The sequence below is a fragment of the Lepidochelys olivacea genome (assembly GCF_965140295.1).
Source record: "Lepidochelys olivacea isolate rLepOli2 genome assembly, chromosome: 2".
Classification (NCBI taxonomy): domain Eukaryota; kingdom Metazoa; phylum Chordata; order Testudines; family Cheloniidae; genus Lepidochelys; species Lepidochelys olivacea.
The window spans coordinates 226,964,724-226,979,774 of record NC_140412.1 but is presented as its reverse complement, the minus strand read 5'-3'; positions in this window follow the sequence as shown (position 1 = coordinate 226,979,774).

Genomic DNA, 15,051 nt, shown 5'->3' with positions numbered 1-15,051 from the left:
TGTAATTACTGGGAGGAGGGATAGCTCAGTGGTTTGAGCATTAGCCTGCTAAACCCAGGGTTGTGAATTCAATCCTTGAGGGGGCCATTTAGGGATCTGGGACAAAAATTGGGGATTGGTCCTGCTTTGAGCAGGGGGTTGGACTAGATGACCTCCTGAGGTCTCTTCCAACCCTGATATTCTAACCCTACACCCATGCAATGCGTACTTAGACCCAAATTCTGCTCCCACTTACACCTGCATAAATCCAAACTAATTCAGTGCCAATTGTTTTTAATTTCATTACAAACTCAAGAACTGCAGTTAGGTTTTTCAAGATTCATTATAGCCTCCAAGCCTCTCAGACAAACCTAGGCCCATTTATGGTTTTGTCTGAATCACAAGAAATCTGCAGTTTTACATGGTTTCACCTGTGTTCTGCTTTAGATGTTTCACCTGTGTTCTGCTTTAGATGTAGGGTTTGTTCAAACTCAAAACCCAGACAGAAACTCCAGGGAGAGGACTTTCTCAAAATGACACAGCACAAAGTGAGACAAGGTGGGTTAGTTAATATCTTTTGTCTTTAGAAAGCTGGTCTCTCTCACCAACCGAATTTGGTCCAATAAAAGATATTACCTCACATACCTTGTCTCTCTAATGCCCTGGGACCGACACAGCTACAACAACACTGCATACAAAATTAAGTGTTAGTACGAACCTCTGCCAAGCTAAACAATCAGTATTGCATGTCTCTAGCTCTCTTTACTATTCAGTGAAAGCCCACCAAAAAAATGGGGGCTAGACAAATCGGGGGTGTTTGGGAGGCTGGGGAAAATTCAACCAATTTTCTTGACATATTTTAAAAAATATGTCATTTTAAAAAAATTGGCGTGGGGGACTCAAAATTTTCAAAAAATTTCATTTTGAAATAGTGGGGTGGTTCCCAGTTTCTTGCCATTTTATTTATCCTCCTCATCCACCCCATTTTATAAATTGCCCCCTGCTGGAAGCAGAAGGAGGAAAAAGCCACTTCCTCTCACTTTTTTTTTTACCTGTTCCCCTTGTAAAGTTAAAAAATTACATTTTTAAAGCTTTCTTGCATTTTTCCAATAGAAAAAAAAAGTTTAAAAATGAGAGAAAGCAATCTGTTGCCTTTTTTTTTTAAAAAGCATTCTACCTTATTTTCACTTGAGAAGAGGGGGGAAAGTAAAATAGAAAAAAATCCAAAGAAATTTTTTCTAAATGAACTTTTTAATATTGTTTAAAATATATCATTTAAAATTGATTAAGTGAAAACGGAGAAAAAGTAAAAAATCTCAAATGTATTGAAAACTTCATTTTCTCTCAAAATTTTTCACAAAAAGGACAACATTTCAAGAAGCTAATCTGAGTTCCTTTTTGCAAAATGCCTGTGTTGTGAAGAGTCAGATGGATCATGCTGTACTATAGGAGCACAGTTATTTTATTAAATGAATAAAAGAGATACTATCAATATTATTGAAAGAAAGGTCATTACTAACTTTAAGGGAATAAGGCTTCAGGTAAATATGAACAAATGACAAATAGAACTTCTATTTACTGTGTTTGTGTGTGATTCACTCTAGCACAGAAAACTTTGCAAACCTCTCCACACCATTTAAAGTGAAGAAGGGATATACAGATGCCTCCACACTTTGTGGAGGGTTTTCAGGATTGCACACAGGTGGATCCAGTGGCCTAAGTTTCCTCTGTCGGGGGTGCAATTTGCCCTCATGCAGACAGCCAGCACAAGGCCTATGCACTTAGGCCCATATCCTCAATGGTATTTAGCTGCTTAGCTCCCATTTAAATCATAGGAGTTAGGAGCCTAAATACCTTAGGAGTTAGGCACCTAAATACTGTTGAGGATTTGGGCCTTATGCCCCAATCCTTAATACTTAATACCTGCAAACACACTTATGTACATAAGTATCTTTTCACACATGTAATTCCATTGTCTTCAAAAGAACTATTCACTTCCTCAGAGTTACTCATGCACATGGATGTTTGCAGAAATGGGCCCTTAAATCCTAGTTTGGAGGCTTATGTGGGGTATAGATCTTGTGCTGTCCCCCTACACAGTAGTGAATTTCTCCCATGTATGCAGAGGGTCAGCAGCCACTATACCAAGCTGTAAAGAGGGGTAGGTGGATTTTGTCTCTACTAGCCCACTTACTGAACAAAACCCAATTACTGTGTTAGGAGGGATGGATTCTGCCCTAAGAGAAGAATATTTCTAACTTATATTGGAATGTATGACATCCTGAAGACTCAGAATACGGTAAATGCCATGGAACAAATTCTGCTCCCAGTTCTACTCCAATAGCCCTATTGAAATCACTGAATTTGCATGGGTACAACTGAGCTAAAATTATTACTGATTGTGACTATTACTATTTCAATATTGAATATGTTTGTATTAATGTTATCATAATATATGAAAATGCCAACTAAAATTCATCTTCCCTAGAACTTTCCAGATCTTGTTTGATGTTTTAGGACTATTGCTGTACTACTAATACAGTATTAATATTGTTGCATTATTAAAATACAGTAGCAACTGTGCATTGCCACCTTAGTCCATCTGTTCTGTGGTATGTGATGCACTATATTTGTCCGTATTCCTATGCAAAAAGAAATACGTAATTCTAACAGAAAAAAAACATACAATGTAGTATGCTGCTTAACATACGTAAAAAGTAATTAGATCATTTCATGATTAAGTCATTTCAAGAATGTTTAAACTCATGGTAAATCTAGACCACATGACGTTTCTTAAAGAAAATATTGTCATGGATTGTTGGTCTTTTTGTCAAACCGTGTGTATGGGAAATAACAAATATGTGCTTTTTATTTTATGTTACTTGAAAGTTGAAATATTGAAGTATGAAGAAATAGCTTATATTTTTGGATCAACTAAATTAAGAAATTTTATGAAATATTTGTGCTACATATGTAATAGTGTACCCAGCTAGCCTATGTATTCATTTCTATCTGGAGTAACAAGCTGACTTGCTATTAAATCTTTTGTAATTTATATTATTGTAAAGATTGATTCTATTTAGCAAGAATTCTGAAAGTAAATTGACAAGGTCTTGCATAGCACATATTATGGATCAGATCCTGCCAACTTCTATTCATGTAAGAAATCTTCATGTGGTTAATCTCATTGATTTCTTCGGAACTGTTTGCATTAGGACTTCTCCTGTAAGTCCAGATTTTCAGGATCAAGTTCTAAAGTCAAAATTCTCAGTGTTGGTTGCCTAAAGTTAGATGTCTCCATTATTTAGGTGCCTAAATATAGATTTAGGTGCATAACTTCAACAACCAACTTTGAGAATGATATATTTGTATGCAACATTGCATTCACCATTAATTGATTTTCGGGATATCCTATATTTTATGTCCTATATAGTGTGAAAATAACTGAATTCTCTTCCTTACCACCAAAGGTGGCCAAACTTACTGACCTGCTGAGCCACATATGACAGAAGTTCGAGAGCCAGGGTCCACCTGTTGGGGCTCAGGGCTTCAATCCTGCGGGAGGCGCCTGCCAGGGCTCAGGGCTTCAGCCCTGCTCCTTCTGAAGTCCTGATCCCCGGCAGGTGCACTCCGTGGGGCTGAAGCCCTGAGACCTCCCTCTCTGCTGGACAGAAGCCAAAGGGTCACATGTCTACCCGCATTCTTGCCAGGGTTTGCTGGCCCCACTCAGCCACATGGTGCCCATAGGCGCCGACTTCTACTGGCGCCAGTAGGTGCTCAACCCCCCCTCTGCCCCCAGCCCCACCCCGACTCCACCGCTCTTCCACCCCCTCCTGCACCTGCCATGCCCCCATTCCAACCCCTTCCCCAAAGTCCCCACCCCAACTCTGCCCCTCCCTGCCCCTATTCCAACTCCTTCCCCAAATCCCTGCCCTGGCCCCGCCTCTTCCCCGCCTCCTCCTCTGAGCACAGCACGTTCTCACTCCTCCCCCGTCCCTCCCAGAGCTTGCTACAGCTGTTCAGCAGCGGCAAGCGCTGGGAGGGATGGGGAGGAGCAGGGATGCTGCACGCTCTGGGGAGGAGGTGGTGGCGGGGGAGGAGGTGAGGGGGGGCGGGGAGCTTGGCTGCCGGTGGGTGTAGAGCACCCACTAATTTTTCCCCGTGGGTGCTCCAGCCCTGGAGCACCCACAGAGTCGGCGCCTAGGGGTGCCACTGGCCTCCTTCCCTGCACAGCCGCTGCTAGAGCCAGCAAACTGGGAGCTGCGGCCATGGGGGAAGAGCAGTGGCCAACAGCTGGGAGCTCTAGGGAGAGTCACTGCTTTTGCTGCTGCCTTTTGCTCCCTGCAGAGCTAAAGCAACAGCTCCTCCCTACAGCTCCCAGCTGTTTGCTGCTGCCTATCCACTGGGAGCTAACACCTGGGATCTGCAGGGAGGGGCCACTGAGGGTAAGGAGAGGGTGCTGGGGGGGTAAACATTTAAATTGTGCCCCCCCCTCAGCTGGCACCAATTGTCACTGGCAGAAGCCCCTAGTCCTACCACCCCTCTACAGGACCGAAGCCCCGAGCTCCCCCTGCCCCACAGTCAGGCAGAGAATGGGAGGGAGTGGGAGGCTCCATGAGCCGCACATTAACTGTAAAAGAGCCATATGTGGCTCACAAGCCACAGTTTGGACATCCCTGCCATATTTCATAATAAGAAAATACCACTTAACATATAAAGCAATACTGCACACATTATATCCGTAAATGCACATTTCTATGCAGTAAATAATTGGAATGACATTTTGGAACATGTTCTTTGTTTTCTGCAGATGATTATGGTATTTTTTTATCCACAATGTTTATTATATAGTGCCATAAACATATTTCATATTTGTGCTGCATTTCACAGTGTAATTCTATTAAATATTGCTATTTATATACAAAGTTCATAAAAATCACCTTGTTGAAATTTGAATTTTTAATAGGTAAATTATTTTGAGATTCTGTTGTGTTTTAAGTTCTTTACTTAGTTTGTGACAATGTTACATTTGCAGTGTACTGGTGCCATGTCTGAATTTTGTTCCAACATTGTGTAGCATGTGATGTGCCAACATGAGAACATGCAGCTGTATTTTCATTTGTTGGTAAATCACTTATAAAATATCTTGTACATGTTCAATGTGTAATTAGCTACAAATGCAGCCCTAATAGCATTAATGGACAATTAAAGGCATAAAGAACAATTAAGGCAGCTGTTGTTTATTCCCGAGTAGCTGTGAATTTCACAATGTATGACTTGAGTTAGGAACCTGTGTTTTTCTAAGTCTGATAAAAGCAAAAATCAATAATGTCATGCAAATAAATATTAGATAGATTGACTTCTTCAATCTGATATTTTCAAGAGTTCTGGTGAATAGACTCAGTGGTAGTGGAGGCATATGAGTAGTTCTTTTCAAACAGTACCTCTCTGAGTACAAAAGTTTTGCCTTTATTGGGTGTTCATCCTAGTTCTTATAAGTATTTCCTGTAAATGTAATTAGTAACTTTCCAGTTCTTATATTTTATCATTACATGATACTGCTTCAGTTAACTAGTTTGCTTTTCCTTTAAAATGGGTGACACATTGAACGAACTTAAACAATGATCTCCGTAATCTTTGTATACTGTTTCTCATGCCTTGCTGACAGTGTTTCATAGTGAATGTGTTATGAGTCTCCTCTGTGCAATACTTACTTACTCTCTGTAGTTGTGTAATCCAACTTTGTCAATTATTGTTTGTGTTGTCTATCTGAACAGGGCTATTATAAATGACTGGCAGTGCTTTCACATATTTTTCCATAGAATCTGTTTTACACAAAGATCAATAAAAACTTAATATCAAATATTTTGACTTGTTCAAATTTCAACTTAATTTTCTTTATTTTGCTTTTCTTTAAAATGCATTTGTGCTTTCATTAATATGTCTTCTAGTAGAGAGGGCATGGCTATAGGGCTCATAAAGATGCCTCTGAAGAGCAAATGTGTTTCCTCTGGAATTGGCTGGATGACAGCTATTTTTTAAAAAATACACTGTGGGAGGCTGCCTCACACCTTGTTACACGTATTCACACCTTTTCAAATTGCACAAACTGAACACTGTGAAATACTAGCAATATAGACAGTACATTTTTCAGGAGCAAAGTACAAACATTTGTGGCAAAAGTGAGACTGCTTAATTTGTTTGTCAAGTGCTGGTGTTCTTCCTGTTTGGCTGTGGGTGTGAAAAAAAAGCAAGAGTGTTTCAATGGGAAAATAAATGAATAGCTTTTCCTTTCCCTCACTCCTACTCTCTGGAAGTATTATATATGTTTCAAGGAAATTTATGACAAGAGGGGGAAAGAAAAATTATACATTGGAGTGATCGTGTCACATTAAAGTCAGTAACTTAACTTCCATTGACGTAATTTTACCTATGCACAAATCAGTGAACTTGGGAAGTTTATGTTAACTTGTATAACCTCCCCATACTGCTGCTTCTCTGCAGAAGAGATCTGACCAATAGTACAAAATCATCTCTTACAAACAATGAAACAGATGTCCGATATGATCATTGTACAAAATTACATTTTCATACCTCTTTCTACTTGTGCCCTGCCTGTCTCACTGATGAAAATTTCACCATTGGTGTCTGTTTTTCCCTAGTTTGTGCAACTCCTGCACCATTTTCTCATACATTATAGTGATTGCTTTTATTTGTTATTTACATCACAATAGTATCTAGGGGCCCCAACTGAGATCAGTGCCCCGTTGTGCTAGGTACTGTACAAATACCTTGTGTGAGACAGTTCCTGCTCTGAAGAGCTTCCAGTCTAAACAGACAAAGAGTGGGAAGGAAATAAAGGCACAGAGAGGTAAAGTCACTTGCTCAGCAAGGTCAACAGTAGATTAGTAACAGAGCTGGGCATAGACCTCTGATGCCCTACCTATTAGACTATACTGCCTCTCATTGCTCTATGTAATTTAAATTGAGCTCAGAAAAAAACCTCACTGAAATGTTTTCTCACTCAGAAAAGTTATGTACAGTAACAACAGGAACCTCTCGGGGTCCACCCTGGTAAAGTATGTGGCATGTGGTGAGGGTTAATCAGTTAATGTTTGGGAAGTGAATTAAAATTTTCAGATGTAAAACACTACAAAAAGGATAATTATTATCGAACACTATAGAAAGGATAGTTATTATCAATTTGCAATGAAAGAGATGGCTCTACCATATAAGCCAGTTGTCTGGGATAGCAAATTTCATAAAATGTTTGTGTGGTTGACTGCAAGTTTGTAGGGGTGGATGTTTGCCTAGAGCAACAGAACCTCTAGAGTCAGCCCTGTACAATGTTGCTTTCATCCCATGTAAAAAAGCTTGATTCATGAAGAAGTTGCAGTGGGAGCAAATGAATCCTGGCAGTGTGATCTTTGGAACACTCGACCAGTAAATGTCACCTGACCTAAGCTTATAATGTACAGAAAATGCTGCCCCATTTACATATGGTTTCCATACATTTGTCAGTCAAACAATACACAGTTAAAGCTGTAATATTCCGGTGCATTTTTGGTCTATTTCTGGAATTCAGAAAGTTTAGTTCAGCATACAGCGCACAGGATTGACTTCCTGGACAACAATCCAAAAAAATTCATATAATCAGATTTATCCAAGGTTAAATTAATTGCAAACCTGTAAGCATTATCAAGATAATCTGTATGAGGAAAACAGATAAAAATGTTCAATAAGAAAACAATATTTGAGTTACAGCCCAAATCCCATACAATAGCTGAAGAATTCACTGTGCAGCTCAGGGATGAAGGGAATAAAACTGGCCTTTGCATGCCTAAAACCAGGTCCACTCTATTCCAGGCCATTCTCCTAGCATAATTTTGAGCAATCTCCAAGCTATGACTACCAAGGAGGGTCCCTTTGTCACCCTAAACCTAGCCCGGGATGCTTTAACTTTTCTAACCTTAACCCCAGCCTAGAGAGTCCTACCCTTTGTAATCCTAAACCTAGCACAGGAAGCCCCAGAGGGTGGGGGCAGAAACTCCCTGCGAATGGGGAGAGGCAGAGGAATAGGATGGGGAGTAGGGGAGTAGGGAAGTAGGTTTGCCAGCCCTCCAGGATTGTCCTGGAGTCTCCAGGAATTAAAGATTAATCTTTCATTAAAGATGATCTCAGGGGATGAAATCTCCAAGAATTCATCCAACCAAAGTTGGCAACTCTAGAGGGGAGGTACTGAGACTTGGAGGGGTGTGGGGAAGCCAGGCTGAGAATTAGGGTTCTGAGAGTTCCTACCCTCTCCCAGGCCTGTTCCAGCCCCTCTGTGTCCTGATCTCTGCTCCCCAGCCAATCCTGGGCCCCGGGATGGCTCCTTCAGTCCTTCCAGCTCCTGCTCTCACTTCTGCCCCTGCCTCTGCCCCGGTCATGCACAAGTTTACGTAGAGGCAGCCGCTACCATATTTCCATTGCAGGTGCACTAGCAAAGTCTGTTCTGCCACCCCTGGAAAACCCGACCTTTTTTAACTGTAACAAGGTGGCTTGCCCCTTTCAGGACCTGGTGGCACTCTGTTCCATCCTGTTAGCACCACCTTGCTACACCTGTGCAGGATTACATTTACAAGGAAGCAAGACCACCAATAAGGGACTGGTGGGGGAAGTAGAGCAGACAAAATGGCCTGTGGTGGGCAAGGGGCTGTCAGGAAGCAGGGTTTACAGCAGAGCCAGTCTCCGGGCAATGAAGGGTATGTCTACATAGCAAGGAAAAACCCATGGCTGTCCCGTAGGGTGACCAGACAGCAAGTGTGAAAAATCAGGACAAGGGGTGGGGAGTAATAGGCACCTATAGAAGACAAAGCCCCAAATATCAGGACTGTCCCTATAAAATCGGGACATCTGGTCACCCCGCTGTCCGGTGCTAGCTGACTCAGGCTTGCAGGACTCAGGCTGCAGGGCTGTTTCATTGCTGTGTAGACATCTGGGCTCAGGGGACCCTTCCGCCCCCAGGCTCCAGGCCAAGCCTGGAACTCTACACGGCAACAAAACAGCCCAGTGAGCCAAAGTTGGCTGGCACAGGCCAGCTGTGGGTTTTTCTTTGCAGCGTAAACATACCCCTAATGAGCACAGCTGGCCTGTAGTTGACTTCCTGTTTGGCTATACTGGCTGACTGGTTGCAAGAGTCAGCAGACCAGCTCTTAATCCCAGCAACAGCAGTAGTTTGGCAGCTACTCAAAGTATTTGCCTATGGTGGAGTTAGCTCCTGCTTTATTCTCGCCTTAGCCCCAAACCTGTCCCTACCTTGCCTCACTCCAGATAACCCAGTTCTGATCCCTTGGCTCTCATTCTTGACGCCTGGGTCTGACCCTTGGCTCTGGCATCTGGCCTTGGACTCCCTGAGCTCTGATTCCTGGCTACCAACTCCTGCTCTGACTGTTAGGCCTGACTTCTGCTCCAACTACCAGGTACAATTGCTCATGTCCTGATCACATGACAGGAGCCTAGCAGGAACTGATCAGGGATTAGAGCCTTGTGGAAAACCCTGGGTGTGCCAGCTCCTGGGCAGTGAGATTGAAGCCCAAGAACTGGAGCTGATGTTGGGACAGTTTATTGCAGCTGGGGCCATGCTGCAAAGAAGAGGAGACCAGCAGCTGAGCCCACCTGGGCTGACAATTTGGTTGTTATGCTGTTTTCCCTTGGACTTTAAATAAGATTCTCAGGCCATGAAAGAGATTGGATTCTGCTGTGTGGCCTGGCCAGAGGGCCAAGTCACACCAAAGGCCAGATTGAGCCAGAGAGGACATAGCAAAACTGAGGCAAAGCTACTGAAACCCCACTTCTGGCCATGAGGAGGCATGCTGGTGCAGCAGCTCTGTAGCAAGGGAGTGGGACTTGTCTGGGATCTTTTGAACTCCTCTCCAAGAAAGGAGGAACCAGATGTAAATAAGGATAGGGATACATGATTTAGGGTGTGTTCAGGGTGAATGCACTGTCACTTTTCTATGGAGATGAGGTAGCCCTCTTCCTTCTGAGAGAGTGAGAGGAGGTGGCCTCTCCCCTCAGAGGGAGGGGAAGTAACAGTTGGAGGAGGAGTGGGGAGATGGTTGAGGGAGGCAGCAGGGAGCCTAAGGGAGAGAGACAGAAAGAAACAGAGTCTGTGAGTAAACTGAGAGAAGCAGAGTGAGTGGAGGGTGCAGCCAGAAGGATGGAGGGAAGCCAGGACTCAGAGAAACCAAGAGTAAATTGAGAGACAGACTGAGCAGGACAGACAGATGTGCAGGAGAGGATTTCTTTAGTTTAAAGCTGGCTGGTCAAGTCAGTCCATAGTTGTTGGCACGATCTTGAGTATCCATTCCTGTTTGTGCCTGAGCATTAGTTCTGGTCATCTATCATTGTCCCAAGATCCAGAACAGAAGTACTGAAGGTCCTTCAGCTTCAGTGGGTCTGGTCTAATGTACATCCTTGCAAGCAAGCAAGCATCACTGGAGTCAAGTTCACCTCTTCAGGAAGTCACAGGTGGTGCGTGAGGCTCAGAAACAGAGTTGAGTGTTAGGCAGTGAGATATTTGGGGAGAACCTTGAAAAATAGTAGTAATAATAATAACCTATGAGATAATAGCCTGTGCATACAGCAGTAGATATAGATATGTTTATATAGATGGTTTTATTCAGTTACTTACAGTTAGTAAGTTACAGTGGGTGTAAGATATATATTCAAACTATTATAATTGTTAGTATATATTCTTCATCTATATAAGGTTATAGCAGGTAGGTGGAATCCACTTCAGTTTGTTCCAGTTTAAATAAAATCCCTGTTATGTTGGGTGGAGGGGTTATTTTGTTTTGTTTTTTGACAACCAGTTGTATTATCTAGGGGACTGTTAAATAGCCTTTTATCACAGTGTAACACTCTCTCTAACCCCCCCCAACCCCCCCCCCCCGCCCCCCGCTCTCTCCAGCAGAGTATATTATACCTCCATTGTAACTGACTGTTACAAATCTTGGTCAGTGGTTCTGGGATAGGGTGGGCCTCAGATGTATTTCAAATTATAATACAATAACCTACTCTGATAGGTCCTGTTTACAAAGTGAAAAATTACACTTTTCTTTGTTGGGGTGATGGCCAAAATGGAGGATGTGATCAACCTACTGATTGCACAGCAGGAACAGATACATACTCTCCATCTACAACTCTTACAAGGGCAGCAGAAGGAGCAGGAAGCCCAGCAGCTACATCAGGAATAGTTCCTGCAGTGTGCTGACAAATGGACCCCAGGCAGTCAGGTGGCTGCTGGGGAGCTGGGGCCAGCAGGCCATCATCAGGCTTGTTTAAGCTAGGACTGGAGGATGATCCAGAAGCTTTCCTGTACGTTTTCAAGTAGGTAGTGCAGCAGGGTTGGCAGTACCATCTTAGGTGGACAGGGTGACCTCAGTTCTCCTTGGAGAGGCCCAAGGACCATACATGACGCTATTCAATAAGCAGGTGAGGTCCGATACCATCATAAAAGAGGTTATTCTAGCCAGGTTGGAGGTGATGCCAGAAGCTTACTGACATTACTTCAGAGTGGACCCATTTCCTCGGGGGGGGCATCCCAGGGTGATGGCCAGCAATTACAAGACCTGTTGATGTGCTGGTTAGTTCCAAAGACTATGTCCTTGGATAAAATTATTGGCCAAATAGTCATAAAACAGTTTCTGCAGGTCCTGCCAACTGAACCTCTGAAGCTGAGTTTGGCAGGTTCAGCTAGTTACCACCAGTGAGGCAGTAAAGAGGGTAGAGGCTGATGGTCCTGAGGGACTTGAGCAGTGGACCCAATCAAAAACATCACACTAAGGAAGGCAGGAAGACATGGAACCCTGACTTTCAGAAATCGGGGGGGGAGGACAGACATGCCAGGAGATAAACCCCTGGGCAGTTCTAAGTTGGGGGGCTCAGATGATCTATCAGCTCCCCCACCCAGGCATTTCCCTAAATGAATGCAGGTTCCCCAGGGGATAGCCAGGGAAACCAAATTATGTCTTTTCAGCATGTGAGAAGATCCTGCCCCCTAATGGGTGCTATTACAACCAGGTTTGTGGTTCAGAAGGTTCCCTCAACCAAAGTCAAACCTGCCATACATGTTCAAACTGGGGAAACACGTAGCAGAGCATCTGGTGGACTCCAGCTGCAAACACATCCTTGTCCAGGGATATGGACGCCAGTTGATTAAGATAGACAGCTAGACCAGCCCATATCCAGGCTGAGACAGAAATGGAGGTTGATGAGCAGGGTGATGAGGAGCCTTCCATGGCCCATAATTGTGGACAGAGACTGGTGGGGTTTTCCAACCCTCATGTAAGAAATAAGGGTGCCCAAACCAGTAGGGGAAATATTGACCCTGACTCAGAAACAACATTCAATGACAATCGGTTGTTATGGACAAACAGAAAGCAAGTGGAGGGACCTGACAGCCTGCATGGAAACTGTCTAGAAGCACAACTACCAGAGGTGAGGTGAGAATTGGAGAAATGTCTCCTGACAAAGGATTAATACTGAGGCAGTGGAACAGAATCTGATCCAGCCGAAGCTGGAAATGGATCATGAGAGGCAATGCTCCCAGCTGGTCAACCCAGAAAGGGCTACTCTCCAGCAGCAATGAATTCTGAGAATCAAGGGCCTAAAGTCAGGCCAGAACAATTTACTATGAAGACACAGAACATTCTGTGTTAGAGGCAGAAGGGGCTTTGCTGGCCATACAGCAGCAGCAGACTCAAAAAGAAAAAGAGTTCCTGAAAGAAAAGCAAAACCTGGAATTCTGGATAGAATGCTGGAGGATGAAAGAAAGGGACTTGCTCTCCAAATATTTTATGTGCTGGGAGTACTCCAGGAGAAAGACCAGTTACACTGAGAGATTGGTCAACTGAAAGGAGAGATAAAGGATCTGCAGACTGGAAGACAGACTGCTGCTGGAGGAAGAAATGAGGATTTGGACTCTAAAATTTTTGGGGACAGGCTATGTTTTATTGTTTGTTCTGTGATAGTAACACTTACTCTGGCACGGGGAGCCTTACACTTAGTAACACTTACTCGAGCATGGGGAATTTTACTGGCCCATCCCTAACCCACAGAACCCACCCTCTGGAACCCTAATTCCAGCCCAGGGAACTCTATCCATTGTAACCCTAAGCCTATCTTAGAAAGACCTACCAGCACCAACTCTAACCCTGGCCCAGGGAGACCTACTGGCCCCAAATCTAATCCTTACCCAGTGAAAACCACAATTTGTAACCCTAACCCAAGGCCAGGGAGTTCCAACTGTTGTAACCTTGGCCCAGGTAGCTCTACTGGCCCCAACCCTAACCAAAGACTGGGGTGCCTTGTGCCCTTTTGTGACACTAACCTTAGGCTGGGAAGACCCATCCCTGCAGCTCTAACTTTGGCCTGGGTATACCTACCATCCCCAACCCTCAAGCTGGCCTGGAGAGCCTGCCATCTGTAACCTAACCTTGAGTGCTTTATTGACCCCAACCCTAACCTATGCCAGTGAGCCCTGTCCGCTGAAACTCCTAGTCAGGGGAGCCTTATCAGTCCCAACCTTAACTCTGGCCCTGGAAACCCTATCCTTTGAACCTGAGCCCTACCATCTGTAATCCTAACCCAGGCTAGGAAAGCCTTCCCCTTGTAACCCTAAACCTAGCTCAGGGAGCCCTACCCTCTATTACCCAAGCAGTAATCTGTGTAGCCTTAACCCTAGCCCAGGTAGTCCCACTCTTAACCCAGAGAGCCAAACCCTAGCTCAGGGAGCCCTGTCCCCTGTTATCCTAATCCTAGCCTGGGAAGCCCTACTTTCTGCATCTCTAACTCTAAGCTGGAAGCCCTATCCTGTCTAACCCCATCCCTAACTTGGGGAACTCATTTTGATGTTGATTTTTCTGATGTGACACCAGTGTTTCAACTGGACCAACTTTGTCACACAACCAATGAGATGGTAACATCTTTTAACAACTACATAACTAGGCATGATTCATACCAGTAAGGGACACACACAAAGAGTTTTCAATACTCAGTGACAAGTGTACATCCTTCTATTATTTTAAGACATCTGTCTCACTGTATAATGTTTATAAACTTTAGAGGTTCACTCTAACCAAATATAATTTGCAGCCTGATTGATGACACCAGGATTCAGTCTTCAAAAATTCTCAAACAGCTGGGCTCACCATCCAGTTATTAAACCATGCATTAATAAATGTATCATAATAAGCTGTGGCACAGAGGCCCATTTGTGGTTCATTAGCCTGTATCAGCCTCTCTTGCCAGGCCTGACTTGCTCACTATGACTGGTGTCATAATCTGTATCTAAAAGGTGTCATGTAAGATATAATTGAAAAACTAATAACTCATTGATCCTTAATATTTTGTGTGTGCAAAAGAGTTGTACAAAGAGCTGTATACAAAGAGTTATGAATATGTGCTAGAATTGTTCTTAAAATGTGTTTGGCAAGAATGAATAATCCCAGTCTGCCTTAGACAAAGGGATGTTTATTTGTTTGTCTGATGAGCCTGGTTATCAGGCAGAGACAATAAAGGTATATTTACATAAAAGGTAAACAAAGCTGTCAATGAAGCCAGTGGCGGGGAGAGCTTCTTGCAGGGGTCTGAACTTCAAATGATAAGTAATTGAATCAACTGACAGTACAATATTGCTGTATTATAAAAGTGTATCAGCTAAAGTCTTTTCTGAAAGCTAATGACGCACTGGTGATTAATATCATTGTGAAATGTATGTATTAATGATATATGTGAAAATATGAATACTCACTGATATTATGCTTTAAATTTTGTGACCAAACACAGGGAGAAACAGGTTTTTTCTCAGACAGGAGGGAAGGTAGCACTACGGAAACAAAACAGTGGAAGCCTCATTTACATACAAATCAGCATGGAGATGGGAAGTCCACAGGAAGGGAAGAAGAACATAAGGTTATCCTGAGTCTTGGGGGAAAAACAGTGAGTTTAGGAAGATATATGGAGAGAGAGAAGCAGCCATCCTGGCATCCATCACTGGACAGACACAAGGAGCCAGAGCTCTTGCAA